The 14537-nt window shown below is 43.6% G+C and overlaps 1 protein-coding gene across 3 annotated transcripts in view; it reads right to left on the bottom strand.

Annotated features, from left to right (window-relative positions):
• LOC102568417 (C-type lectin domain family 2 member B) overlaps positions 1-12022 on the bottom strand; it is a 30013-nt gene extending 17991 nt beyond the window's left edge. The window contains exons 1-3 of one of the 3 annotated variants that reach the window (XM_059726741.1): positions 11942-12022; positions 9510-9623; positions 3908-4448 (exon numbers count right to left, since the gene is read on the bottom strand). The gene's annotated coding sequence lies outside the window, so the exon portion shown is untranslated. Of the gene's footprint in view, positions 1-3907; positions 4449-9509; positions 9624-11577; positions 11771-11941 lie in introns of those variants that run through there. The other 2 variants (XM_014604521.3, XM_059726743.1) reach the window with 2 other exon arrangements.
• Positions 12023-14537: the final 2515 nt, after the last annotated feature.

The following is a 14537-nucleotide window of genomic DNA, read 5'->3' as shown; positions in this document are numbered from 1 at the left end:
CAAATACAGCTCTGGACTGTTAATTCATGAAAAAACCTGCTGTTTACAGCACCAGCTACACCAGTACCTTAAATTTAGTACTGCTAAAGGGTGACATTCAGCTACCTATCACCTGCCTACACACAACAGGAAAATTTGGCTCATCTGCAGTGGCAGAGCTCCAGCAGCACTACTAACATACAGATCTATGATATGATCACTCGCTGGTATTTCTGACAGAGACCAAAAAGAGGGTTTTTCCCTCTGGTGAGGATTTTTTCCATCCTCCTGGATTCTACTCCTACTGCAGTCCTCCCACTGCTAACCAGACCAGAAGGCAGTGCATTTAGACATACAGACCACTTCCACCTTGCAGTGAACAGTGTAGGACATGCCCGCTTTGTTTCCTTGCTTTCTTTAGAGAAATATGACAGTGGGTATTTTCAAGACACTTTTAACAGATCTTAAAACCAGGTTAGTTTATTAGAGAAGCAGCACACATCAAGAAGATTTTAACAAAAACCCTAAGTTACATTCTGCACATCACATCAAAAACAGTGGTTTCACTGCATACTGAACTAGAGAGACTATCCCTTTCAATTCAGAAGGAGAAACATAATCAACTTTATACACTGATCTAAACAAAAACCTGTTGGAATTGTCCTGACAAGCCCTCATGATAAGCTAGTCTTAAAAAGGCTCATTCAAGCACCTTGGCATTTCTAAGTATCTTCCCTCTTCTCTTTGTCTGAGAAGAGGGAAGATACTTAGAAATGACCATCAATTTTATGAGATGTGCATCAGGTGGCTTAGCATTTTCCCTACCCCTGATATGTACTTTCAGAGCTAACAGAGCAGCTTCTAGAAATCCCAGCCCCCTTCAAGCATAAACTGCCTCAGTGATGACCCACAGTTATAGCACTTAGAAGTATCTCAAATATTCTTCAACAGGAGTGTTAGTGTCCACTACAGATTCTCTCTTGCCATGCCAACACACTTGGTACATAATTCATTTTTTTCTGCCTATCCAAAATAGCTAGACACCAAGGTGTTCTGTTCAGTTGATTGGAAGCTAGGATCTGGTTTGGTATGGCACATTAACTTACATAGAATAATGAGAAGTTAAGGAGTGAATGGCAAAGAACTATGAAAAATTAAAAACATACTTAGAGTCTTAAGTATCAGTAATGAGCAGCATACACTAAGCTTTATTTTATTCATTTTTTTATGAAACCAGATTGATATTTTCATTCATTTTTCTACCAATACAAACGCAAACTAAATTAGAACTGCACTGTCAAGCTCTCACTGGCCTTAGATTCAGGGTAATACGTTTACCTACAGCTCTATTATTCACTATTTTAACTTTGTATAGTCACCTATACTTGTACAGAAGGTTTCCACTCTGAATTTCCAGCCTTCTGCACAGCAGTGGATAATCAGTCTCTAGAAGCAAGACCAAAAGTACAGGGTTTGGTGACTGTATCATCATCTCATGGAATGTCACCAAGAAATTCTCTGAACTGAAGTTTTGGGAGGCAGGTAAACTTCTGTAATCACTGATTTGTTCTTGAAACTGGATTTTGGACTCTACATGCAACCCAGCTGTCTGGTACCATCCAAATTAACTGGGGCACTGGGTGCAATACTCAAGTAGAAAAACTCTACCTTGTGAGTTAGACCTTTTTTTTTTCCTGCAGCACCTTCAGGTTTTTAAACTCAGACATGTGATGGAATAAAGCTAATGGAATTTGTGAGTTGTGTTGAACTTCAGCAGTTTAAAGGGTCAACCAAGCCACTACAAAATGCTAGAGCAGATAAGTCTTAAATGTGAATGTCCCATCCTTCTTAGAGGCCATCCTCCTTTATTGTGAGTCTCAAATGTAAACTTTCAAGTTGAAAAGCATTAATTTAAGAAAGGCTGTACTACAGAAGTTACTATAAAGACAGATTTATTTCTGCAGTGCTGCTAGGGTGATGCAAGCTTTTTTCAGCAGTCTTCTGACATAAAACTACTCCATTAGTTACATATTTGCAGTGGCTGAATCCAAGTTTCAGTCTCTTAGTCCCTGGGAAATGCAAGACATTTAGAGATGAGTTACAGGTCCCATAGTCTTGAGCTGACTAAGGATTTAGATTCTCTTCTTCATATTCTCTCCCCACTTCACAATGAAAACATTTCTCTAAACCCTGATCTTAACTAGAGCTGTGCTGTCAACTAAGACAATTCATGTTCTTCAGTTGTGGGCTCTGCAGTCAAAGAGCTCTCTGCTGTTGCCTGCTTTTGCCAGAGAAGCTGCATCAGTTCATGTGGAAACAGAAAGTGACCTTTATGCTCAAAGCCTGCTCACACCACAAACAAGGAGCACCTTCCTACTTGTTCTTCTCTATTTATACCAGAGCTGAATTAAAGGTTGCAATTGAAAGAGCATGTCAAAGTTACACGTGCTGACGGCAGGGACTATGACACAGGCAACTGTTCTCCTAAGTTTCTAGATAGACTCAGGAGGGCTCAGTAAGAAAGGTACATTCTGCATCTTTCAGCAGGCTGCACAGATTGCATGCCCAGGTTGACCTTTCCACCTTTAAGCATGATTTGCCCGTACAATAGAAGCCTTCAGATCAGCTTCTCTAGTTATGGGTATAACAAAGGTTTTGCAAAGGGGAAGAAAAGTGTGATCACTCTCACCCACATTACTGAGAAGTAGAGGAGTGGCAGGGTGCAGTTGCAGCTACATGCTCTGATGCAAATGAAACTTATTTATGATTTATAATTATTTCTCATCCACCTGCTGCACCAGCCCTTTGTTGCTAGATTGACTGTGGAAAGGCTACACATTTTTCACAACTGTTCCCCCTACATTTAACAAGAGGTATTAGCATGAAAAAAACAAACATTTACATCAGAGGAACTTGGGGGGCAAGTGCATGTGTACAATGCTACAGCAGAACCTAGGTCATTCATATCCAGGTGGTTGCCAAGCTATTCAATTCACAGTGATTTATGGAATTAAGGATAAGCTACTCAACTGTTCACTGCAGTTCTTTTGTTGGAGAAGCAAAGCCCTCTGATCAACTGGATCTCATGAACAGTTCTTTGCAGCTGAATGGAGGAGCTGCACCCTTTCAAATAAGAGCTGCAGCAAACAGCTGGAACACTTCAGTAGTCCTGTGCAGCTGTTTTCTGAAGCTCTGTATACCAAAAAATCTCATCTTGACAGAGGATGGAGGGTAAAGAACCCAAGCCTGTGAAGTATCCAGGTTTTACTGTATCAGTAAAAAAAAATCTTCCATCCCTGCTGTGGGTTATAAAATCAGAAGAAAAGGGACAGCATGGGTTCTTATAACAGACTTTAGCCCTTCTCCTTCAATGCTACAATACAACCTAATATACTGAAGCTACAAGAAAGTGGAGTCCTAATAAGAATATCTATTAGTTCCTGAAGTGATTGACTTTTTTCCACAGAGCCAAAGAAATGAAGCCTTTCCATGGAGGAACACCCCAAGAGACCTCCTTTATTCTTCCCATTTACTGGGTCCCCTACTTTATCCACATTGGTCACACTTTCTGACTTCAGAGTATAAGAGCAGTGATGGGATCTGTGCAGAAGATTTGTCTATGCTGTCTATGTTGCCTAATTACGTGACTGGGCAGGAGCAAAACAGGAGTTAGCAGACAGGTGATCCTGGGCTCAGCAAGGAGATGGTATACACATGGTTTTAGTGTCTGTGGAGCTGGCACTTTTAAAGCACCATAAAAGTAGGGTTTTGCATACACAAAATGTTTGCCTTCTATTAGTGAGACGCTGTCTCCTCACAGCAGGAAATCAAGCACATACATGACACCACCACACAACAACTTCGTGCAGGAAGTAAAGATTAAAATCTTTGCAGTTTTAGTAAATTAGAAAAGATTATATTTACTCACATCTGTCAGGTAGCTCTGGACCTTCTGATTCTTGATGTACCTCTCTATCTCATCTGCAAGAGAAAGATTAAAAGCCACTAACTATAAAAAGTCACATTTGAAGTGAACTACTATTCAGAGTTCACATCAGCAAGCTGACTGGGTAGGGATCTTTAAGTGAAAGCAGCAGTTTTGGTTTTGCCTGAAAGAGCTAATTTGGTAACTTGTATTCCAAGATGATCTCACGAGGGCTCTTCAAGCCCTAAACTTCTGTGAATTCCACTTTTAATTTTCATATTCAGGCAGAGTTGTACTTATTTAAGAAATGCATGTGCTGACAGTGCCCACTCATTATGCTACTTGAAAGATGTATTGTGTGATTTAGCAACTGATGAGAAATAATGGGATGGTTTCAGATGGCACAGTGAATTTTTCCACCTCTACTATCAAAGAAAACCTTCAACTAGCCAGCAGCAGTAGTGCAAGAAGTATGGATTGAACAGATCACACTTATCTGAGAAAGCTGTAGAGTTCTCAGCATGAGCTTGGAAATCTTGAGCATCTGAAAGATACGTGAGAAAGCAAAATGTATTAGAAAGCATGAATGTGTTAAATTATTACTATTTTTTATCTTTTCCAATAAATCTAACATGGACTCCTACAAGTCCTGGATTCTTATGCCTGTGATCTTTACTAGCATCCATGCTTTTAGTCCTGCTATGGTTTATCCTTCACTCATTTAATGTTGTGTTTTACAAGCCAGGTGTCCCCTCTGTGTCTTCCACACTATATGTTAAATGCAGAGAAAAACATTGAAAGAAACAGCTGGGACTATGCTTTCAGCAGACTGTAATTCCCAAAACATATATTTACCAGCTGCATACCACAGAGCCTTCTCTGTGGCCTAACCAGCGAAAGAATGTCTTTCAAGGTTAAATTTTTGCACAACAAAGTTAAGGAGAATGCTTTTTTTTAAACCTTTGTTGTTTTCCTTCCTTTTGGGAAGTAACCTTTCAACTCCCATAAACTGACAAATACACAAGATAAGATTTTAAAGAAGCCGGAAAACTGGCTCCATGTTTGCAGGGGTCAAAGGCAGACACTGAAGCACATCCAAGAGGTGTCCCATTTAGTATACCACTATGCCTGCAATCACAGAGGCGTTAGTGGCCAGTCATAAATGTGTTAAAGTTACTTATGATGGAGCTTTTCAAGAGTTCTAGGTCACTGTTCTCTACAAGTGTACTTGCAGCCTCATTTCCTCACACAGATCAGACTACTACCTCACATATGCTAGTATTCTGCCACTGACAAGCATGGTTCACAGGAAAGCAAAATACTTTGCCAAATATACAATTTTCAGCTAGAGAATCAATGAATCCATTGTTTATTAATTCAATTTGCAGCCTATTACATTTCAAACCTTATAAGGAACGTCTGGGTCCCAGCCTGCTTGAAATGAATGTGGCTTATAAATTCTCTTTTAAATTTCTAGATCAGGATAGGTACTTTGCTTCTCTATCTGTTCTGGAAGGCATCTGACACATTTGTACATTGCATGTGTGAAAGGAAACTGCTACAGGCTGGGGCATCAAATCAAACCAGCTAAAACCACAGTACCTGGGTAGGGGCATTTTACTACTGCAGTGTCTCTTCCATGATTACTCTCACTCGTATTCCAACAGATAACAGGAACGTCAGGCAGAATCTCAGGGAAATATGCCAATGCAAGAATCTTATGGTTTATGATGTAAGATCCTTACATTTTACTGGGCACGTACTTCACATCAGGTAGCACATGATAACATGGGAATGATAATGGATGGTACTTGATACAACTCTGACGCACCTATTGCCTCCAAAGAGGACTTGCCCATGCTGCAGGGAAGAATGAGTTTGCAGTCTATTCTGTAAGACAGCCAACAGATAAGCTGAGAGAAAAAGAGCTCGGTATCTTCTATTGAGTCCAGAAACTTCTATACACAATCAAAAACCAGGAGTTAGTTCCATGGAAAAATAAGTTCTAGGCCCCAAATGGAAGAAGGTAATGCACCTCCTTTACTTTGACACAGCAATGTGAAGACTTCTAGAGAGAGATACTTTCACTTTTAGAAGAGATAGCCCTAATATTTATTCTTGTTGATACTTTGATGAATCCAGATGATTGGAGTGGGAGGTCTGGTAAGTGGTGCTGAATATAGAACAGAAGTTCTTTTGCCAGTTGTTTCAGGTATGCGAGTTATAGGTTTTAACAAAAGTCTGAATTAAAATTCACTTCTCAGCATTCTTGTACTTTTTAGGCATCTGTAGTATCAGAAATATTTATTCTCCAGTTAACCATAACTTTTCAGGAAAAACAGAGAAGAAAAACAGTGTTGACAAGGCCTGAATTTCCACTGTAAAAAACAGATTAAAAAAAATTATGAAGTTTTTCTGGTTCTCAGAAGATCAAAAAAAAGAGTCTGCAACTTCCTTTTTCAGTCTTATTTCCCTGCAGACAGCTAATTTTTTGCTGTGACTGAGTCAATCTAATAGATTTACAACTTTTAAAAGCAGGGGATTACCAGCATAATTACATTTGTGGCATGGCAGTCACTTTCTCTTTAAGACTGCACATCCAAATTTTAAAATAGGATAAGTTTATGTAAGTATTTTGCTGCTGGTTTTATTAATATAACTGTCAAACATTTACCCTTTATGGCACTGAATATAAAATACTCTCCTGTAGCAAAAAAAGCAGCCATCTACCTTAAAAAATGCATCTTGCTGGATGGTTCATCTTTGATCTCTGTCCTCTGCAAAAGGAAGAGAAGCGGTCTGACGTGATTTATAATGGTTGTCAATTCCTGTTTAAACAAAAAACTGACAAACATTTGATATTTTTGGAAGCAGGAGAGTGCCTTGTGGTTGAGTAGTGCTGACCATGTACCTAGCCAACCACAGCAGGCACAGTTGGGTTTACAGTCTTATCTGGTCATGAAGAAACAGGAAAAAAAAGAAACCACAGGAACAAAGCTTTGTTTCCACAAACTGAAGTACTAAAGCTAGCCATATCAATCAACATTTTTTCACATCTCTGAACTTCCCCCACTCTCCTAAGAGCAGCTTCACTGAACATGATTACAATAAAAAACATTACCTTAGTCTGCTACATGTTCTTTGTTTCCACTGAGAATATACAAAAGCCTTTAAGCAAATTTATTAACCAGTTGCTTAAAAAGTCACTGCAGGGCAGTAAGTCAAGTCAGTTCTACTTTTGTAATGGCAAGGCCTTTCTTTCCTGAGAGAACACAGCAAGTCTGTTTGGGGTTTGGATTTGCGGTGCCTACGATCTTCCAAAAATGTTAGGGAAGACTCTTCACTTTGAAGCCACTGGAATGCTTGACCCTATGCAACTTTACTTGAAAACAGTTCAGCCTAACTGCAGAGGAAAAGAATGGAAAACTCTGACCTCCCTTCTTTGCCCGCAAGTGGTGAAACACATACCAGAGGATATTGTTTTACACCTTCAGATATGTCTAGCTGACACCAAGCATCACACTTGGTCATCATCTGTTTCTGAACCTTTTCCACATAAGCTGAGACTGAAAACATGGATCATTCACTGCCATAAGAAATCACAGAATCCACTGAGAGCTACAATGCCTTCCCTCCAGGCGTTCAGTAGCCTCGGTCCCTTAAGTAAATGAGAATAAATATTTTCAAAAACAGATGTGATCTAGCATTTGTGAGATTATGGGCTGCTTGTGCCATGGGTTCTGGTGGTCCTAACCTACTGTTCTGGATGGCAGGTTGGGATATTTACATATATGACTGAGATAAAGACATTGGAAGATGCAAACAAACAAAATTAAGTTGACACATGCAATCTTAAAAACATATAAAAGGCAGGCAAGGAAGAGAAAAACTGTTTAAACAAGGTACTGTCAGATATATGCAACAAGTGGGAAGTGAAATGATAAGCTCTTTCCCTTCATGTTTAAAAGCCCAGAACTGAAGCTTTGCTTCACCTGGCACTTAGTTCTCCATATCCCAACAAGGATGGGCAGTTTTAATTGAATCTTACCTGGTGACTAAAATATCTGGCTATGGAAGTAAGTATCTGTTAGCTGAGGATCTACATGGCTAATATCAGAATGGACAAGAACAGTTTCTCTTTGGCAGTCTCAGCTAGCCCATCCAGTGCTTCAAACACGCAGTGGTCTAAAGAGAACACGATAACACAACTATATGTTACATTTAATGGGCAATTCTTTACAGAGCAGAACTTATTATATACCAGATATTTCTAGCTCCCTTCTAAGACAAACAGATGGATGGAAAAGCACTCTTTTTAACTTGCTTTTAAAGAGTTTAACCTTGAAAGACATCTCCCCCAGTAACAGCAGATGCTGGATCTTCTCAACATTAATAAGATAACTTCCTTCCTTCTCATATCCTTGTGACAAGGTACATAGCAGAATTTACAGATCCACTGGAATCTGACAGGGCTGTCATGAGTGCTTCTACTATGGCCTCAAATTTGTAAACTCTGGGCTGTTAACCATGCGCCTTAGCACCCGTACCACCCCAGCCCCATCAGACAACTGACTGCATAGAGAATTCAAAGTAAGTTATCACTGGATAAATGCTCCAGTCACTGGACAGAGCTGGGTTTTATCCTGCTGCTGTATGATTCCCTGAAAGAGAAGCTATCTGGTTCTGTTCTGAAGCCATGCAAGTCTATAAGCAATGATTTCCTCATGTTCTGCTACCCTAGTGTCTGGGCAGCAACTCCAGTGCTCACAAGAGCATACAGAGTCAGAATCTTCCAGGAGCAGTTCTACTTGCTTCTGACTGCCCTATAAGACTGTACCCACTAGCACATTAGGATTTTTTTAACAACTATCTTTTCCTCTAAAGTGTTTATTTAGGAGCACTAGATGGTACTTGAGTTCCCTTTACTTTATCAGACAAGGTTCCTTGGGTGAATTTGATATTTTTTATTAGACCAACCCAAATAGTTGGAGAATATTTATTAAGCAAGCTTTCAGGTTCAAAAACCCTTTGTCAGGCTAAGGAAGTTTCAGCAGTTGGTGTGTGCTCTTCCTGGATGGAATGAAAAGTCCTTTAACTTTATCATGCACCTATAAAAAACTCCACGTGAATACTACACGTGAAATTGTACAGAAAAAACAGAATAGGCAACACCTGAATATTTAATATACATTAACCAGGGGTTTTTAAACCATCTGTAAGGCTCACTTTCAACACTAAGATAAAAAGCTGTCTTCCCCCTTCATACGCAACCCAGGACAAACATTCTTCCTCATGCATTTTTTTTCCACGTTACAGTAATGCTCAGTCAGGGTGTCACAGCACACTGAGGTGCCTCAGGATCCTTTTAAAGGTGCCACAGGGTGCCATGCAATGTTAGCGCTGGTAGGTATGTACACATTATTCACAAGATAAATGCAGAGCTTTCAAACAGAAATCCACAGCTGTGGGCTTCTTGAGTTCTTTGCAACAGAAACTTCCCTATTATTTTTCTGTAGGCAAAGTGAAAACAAGGAGCTGACATTTCCTAAGCTCCACCTTCAGTCTAAAACATTGCGAATCACTGCCGTGGTGCTTGGATCATTACTTGCAATAAATGCCCAACTTGTGTGGTGCTCTCTGGAACAGCAGGATCCTGGTGTCAGATGGTCTCTGATCAAGGAGAAAGTCAGGAGGAAGCCTGAGGTAAAACTCTTCCAGCCTGGAACAGAATAAAGTAGAACTGTTACACCGGCCCCATCCACAGCTTTGAAAAAAGGAACCCAGTAACCTCTATGAAAGGAGGGACTGTGGGACTCCAATGCTACCCCCTACAGGAGAGATCTAGTTAGGTTTGTTAGTCTGAAGTCAAGAAGAAGGCAGGATAAAACAGGGGTGGGCAATTATTTGGGCCTGTCGGCCGCACAGGAAATTTTGTTGAGCTGTTACAGGCTGGGTCAGCGTCCCCTGCCCCAATTGACCAAAACTCCATATATGGGCTGGGGCACAGGTGGGAAGGGAGTGACATTCAGGAGTGAGAGGAGTGGGATCACTGGGTGGTGACAGCGCAGAGTCAGGGCCTAGGGCAGAGTCACGATTCACTTCCTTCATGCCCATGCAATGAGAGCACCTCCCAAGGGCAGGAGTGTGAAGGAAGTGGATCACAGCTCTGCCCCAGCCACGCGTTGTCATCACCCCAAGACTCTGGCCCCGGCCCCAGATGCAGCTCCCCACCTGGCTGAGCACCCTGCCCACGCAGCTCCCAGCCAGTCTCTACAGAGACCCCAGGATTGTGGGGCAGTGACAGCACAAGGCTGAGGCAGAGCTGTGATGTGCTCCCTGCATATCCCTGCCCACAGAACCGGGGCACTACCCTGGCACTGTGATCCCAGGGTTTCCCTGGAGACCAGCCAGGAGCTGTTCAGGCAAGGCACGCAGCTGGGAGGGGAGCTGCATCTCAGCCAGGATCACAGGGCAGTAACAGCGCAGGGCCAGGGCCAAGCCACTGTCCACTCCCTGCATGCCCCTGCCTGCGGAACCTGTGCCCATTGCAGGGGGGTGAGGGTAGCAAATTGCAGCTCTACCCCAGCTCCATGCTGTCACTGCCCCAAAATCCTGGGGTGTCCCCAGCTCTACTTGTCTCACTCCTGGATGCCGCTCCCCACCAGTCCCTGGCCCCATCCTAGTTGCCTGGCCAAGCAACCTACCCATGTGGGTTCTGCCCCTGGCCGTGGGTATGGGGAGGATAGGCCAGGTGCCCAGGCAGTGGGGTTGGGTCCGGCAGCAGCAGATAGAAGGAGCTGCTGTCACTGGGAAATGAGTCCATATGCGATGATTCCCCTGCTCCCCTGGACACCAGGGGGTGGGAGGACTGACTGCATGTGCCACAGCCTGGGCTGCCCCCTATGCCTGAGCTGAACCAGGTGGGGCCAAGGGACCAGACATGGGACAAGTAAAAATTACTCCATGGGCCAGATCCAGCTTGCAGGCTGTATTTTTCCCACCTGTTATAGACTAACCAAAGTAGAAAAATAGACAAATAAATAGCCTGCTAGCTAGCACAAGCTTTCATGGGCTGAAGCACACTGTCTGATGAAGAGAGCTTGAGCCCATGAAAACATGTGCTATGTATCTTTATAGATATATGCAGATCTAGGTTTCTATACAGCTATGTATAGCTATACATATCTATATAAATATACAACACAATCTTTTGTGGGCTGAAGCTCGCTTCATAAGCGTTCATATATACAAACACATACACGTGTGTGTGAACACACACACACACACACACACACACACACACACACACACACACACACACACACACACACACACACACACACACCTGCTCCATCTCCCATCTCATTTCCCAGCCTCTGCTGCCAGCAGCGCTGCTGACTTGGGGGCTGCAGTGCCAAAATAAAAGTTTGCCTAGAGCACCAGTTTTCCTAAGGCTGGTGTTGCACATCCCTACACACGTATGAATGAGCTGCAGGCCCCGAGGACTTGGGCTATATGCACAGTCAGAGAGGTCAGGCTGAAAGGACCCGTGAAACCCACTGACATTTATCTCTAGCTGTGCATCGCTCGCACGCCCACACTGTGGGTAGCCCGTGCTGTGCAGACCGGCGCCGCCTTCTACCCCGTCGCCCCAGCGCAAAGCCGTCACTCACCGCCCTTCCCGGCCGGGTCCTGCAGCCCCCACCTGCCCCCACTGACAGCCCCACGGGGCGGGGGCTAGAGGCCCGGAGCCGGTGCCGCCCGCGGGGGACCACACCCGGGCAGGGCTCGCGCCGGCCGGAGACCACAGCCGCGCCGCCGCCCTGAACTGGACAGGCACGCTACAGCCGTGGGCAGTGACGTCACGAGACACCTGGCGCTGGGCCCCGCGCTTCCGCCTCGGCAATTGTCATGGCGACCGAGGCGGAGCCCAGAAGGGAGTACGGCGAGGGGCGGGGCCTGCGGTGTGTCTCTAGCACCTCCCTGAGGCCCCGCCCCCAAGCGCCGCAGGGAGCCGGCAGGTGGGCACGCCCTCACCTGCTTGTTTGCCGAGAGCTAGCCGCGGAGCAAGCGCCAGCCCCCCCCGCTGCGTGCGCAGCCGGGAGCTGAGAGCGGCCCCTGAGTGCCATCTGCGTATGGGGTAGTGGTGCTTCTTCCCGCGTCTTTTCTGCCGCGCCACGGACCTCCTGCCCGCTCTGCGCCGGAAGGGGGCGCTGAGGGGGAGCCCACATGGCCTGTGGGGCTGCTTTCCTCTCGCTGCGCTGCTCACGGCTCGGCCTCTGGGCTCACTCCGCTCTTGCAGGGGAGCCGTGGGTGCTGCTGGCTCCCGACCCTCACGCTCCTCTTCTCTCTGCTTGTCCCAAGCAATTAGTTGTTATGTCTCCAGCGGCCTGTTTTTTGAGGGAGGCTTCAGGCAGTGTTTCTCAACCTGCGGGTCGCAAAAAGATATGAAAGGGTCGCAAACAAACTTCAAAAATGGGTTCTCCTGCAAAGGAGAAACAAACGTCTGTGGCTTTTCTTTTCCAGCCTGCGGGGCTGCTTGGGGCGCCCTGCCCCACACACTCCCCTCAAGGGGTTGGGGTCAGAAGTGAGAGGTACTGGCAGGGCTGGGGGCTGTTTTCTACTTCAGTTATTTACTGGGTCGGGATTGGCCATGGAAGTTTACAAATGGGTCTTGGACAAAAAAGGTCGAGAGCCCCTGGCTTAGAGTGTTTCCTCAGAGGCTTTACTTTTTTCTGTGGCGAAGCAAGCAGGCATGTGTCTCGGTGGCAGACAGGATGCTGAAAAGGAGAGTGAACCGGGTATGATACCGGTGTTTTTTTTCTGTTGTTTCTCCCACTTCTTTAGGTTCCAGGTGTTCTGATTCAGCGGCGGTGCCTCTGGGTCCCATGTTCTGTACCTGTAGCTGCCCCTTCAAGAATTTGTCCAAGCCCTTTTTGAGTCTGGCTAAACTGTCAGCTTCTGCAACATCTGGTGGTAGTGAGATTTGCACTTAAATTACATGCTGTGTGGAACAGTGGAGCCACGAGAAAGTTACAAGGGCCGAAAGGCAGCTCCAGATAAAAAGATTATAGTAGATAGGAAGGGAGCATGAGTGGTACTGGCCGACTCAGCTACCACTGAGATAGGTGGCCCAGCGTGGTATATGGGAATCAATACTCAGGGACACCAAGATTAAAGTTAAAAGAATTAAATGGCTTATTATAATACAAATAACTGTGTGCAATAATCGCAGACAAAATAACACAGAGAACATGAGTGAGATTAGATACGCACGCAGGGCTATGCATTATCTATCCTACCATAGAAGAGCGAGGCTGGAAGAACGCACAAACAGCTCCCAGAACCAGTGAAAGGAACCTTCAGCAGCAGCAGCTGCCACATACTGAATGCACTGGAGAACTAGAGATCAAAGATGATTACTCAACCAGAATAACCAGCCCCACAATAACCCCCTTCATATACAGATACTAGTGGAAGTACCTGTTTTTTGCCTGGGTTGTTATTTTTCCTCACACCATTCCAGTTTCTTTTTTGCTTGCTGTTGCTCTTGTGCTTGCATGTCTGAGACCAGGGGTTCCCAACGTTTATGTGCCCAAGGGCACATTCGAATTTAAAAGAAAAAGCAGAGGGTGCCAATATGAATATTAAAGTTTAGAATTTAGATCAATCTGATCATCTCATCCATTGCTTAAAATTGCATTAGATCCACAACTTCAAAATGCAGCTTCCCTTTTCTTACAAAAATATTTAGGTAAAAACAATGAACGCCAAGCTTCTTATTTTACTTTTACAGAAAATATTCTTCAGACTTCAAAAGAATACAAAGTTCAAAAACTTGCATTGTGAAGTAAATCAAAATTAAACTGAGGTATTCATGGTTTTATTCAGATCTGTACTAATGTGAATACTGACACTATATTTCATCAGCCAACTTCATAATTCAGGTTTGGATTTGAAAGAAGTTACAGCACTGATCATTTCAGCCACATATTTATCTTCCCTGAAACTCAAGGTCCAAACTGTTTAATTTTTCGGTTAAGTCAGTAAGAAAGGCTAAATCCACTAACCAAGAACTCTCATAAAGTTTGTTCACGTTTTCATTCCTGGACTTGAGAAACTTTTTGATTTCTGTCAGTAAGCTTATAAATCGTGCAAGGCCTTTAGCCACCCAACTAACTAGAAATGCTTCCTTCAACAACCCACTGTCTGGAAATGGCTTCTTTCTTCTTTGCTAGCAAAAGAGCCATTTTAAACGTTGCAACAGCGGCATGCCTCGATTTTTGTACAGGTCTGATGAAAATTGACTGCTGTAATGCTAGTTTAGATTTCAATTCATTAACCTTTTCCTTCCTTAAATGAGAATTTAGTGGGTATTCCGTATCAACCTAAATATGGTTTGTCTTAAAGTGTCTCTCAACATTGTATTTTTTCATTACTGCAATACTTGAATTGCACAAGCAAAGACATTTTACTTTGTAGTCCATAAACAGTATTCTTCTTCCAAATTGGTGTTAAAATATGTTGTCTTTTACTAGGTGTTGTCATTTTGCCATAAAAAGTTAAATATTTACATTAATATGTAGTTTAACTTCATTTTATATATACTACTAACAGACAAACTTCATTTTAT

This window comes from Alligator mississippiensis, chromosome 4 (genome assembly GCF_030867095.1).
Source record: "Alligator mississippiensis isolate rAllMis1 chromosome 4, rAllMis1, whole genome shotgun sequence".
Classification (NCBI taxonomy): domain Eukaryota; kingdom Metazoa; phylum Chordata; order Crocodylia; family Alligatoridae; genus Alligator; species Alligator mississippiensis.
Note: the sequence above shows the minus strand (reverse complement) of the source record. Positions and strands in the feature narration are given on the sequence as shown.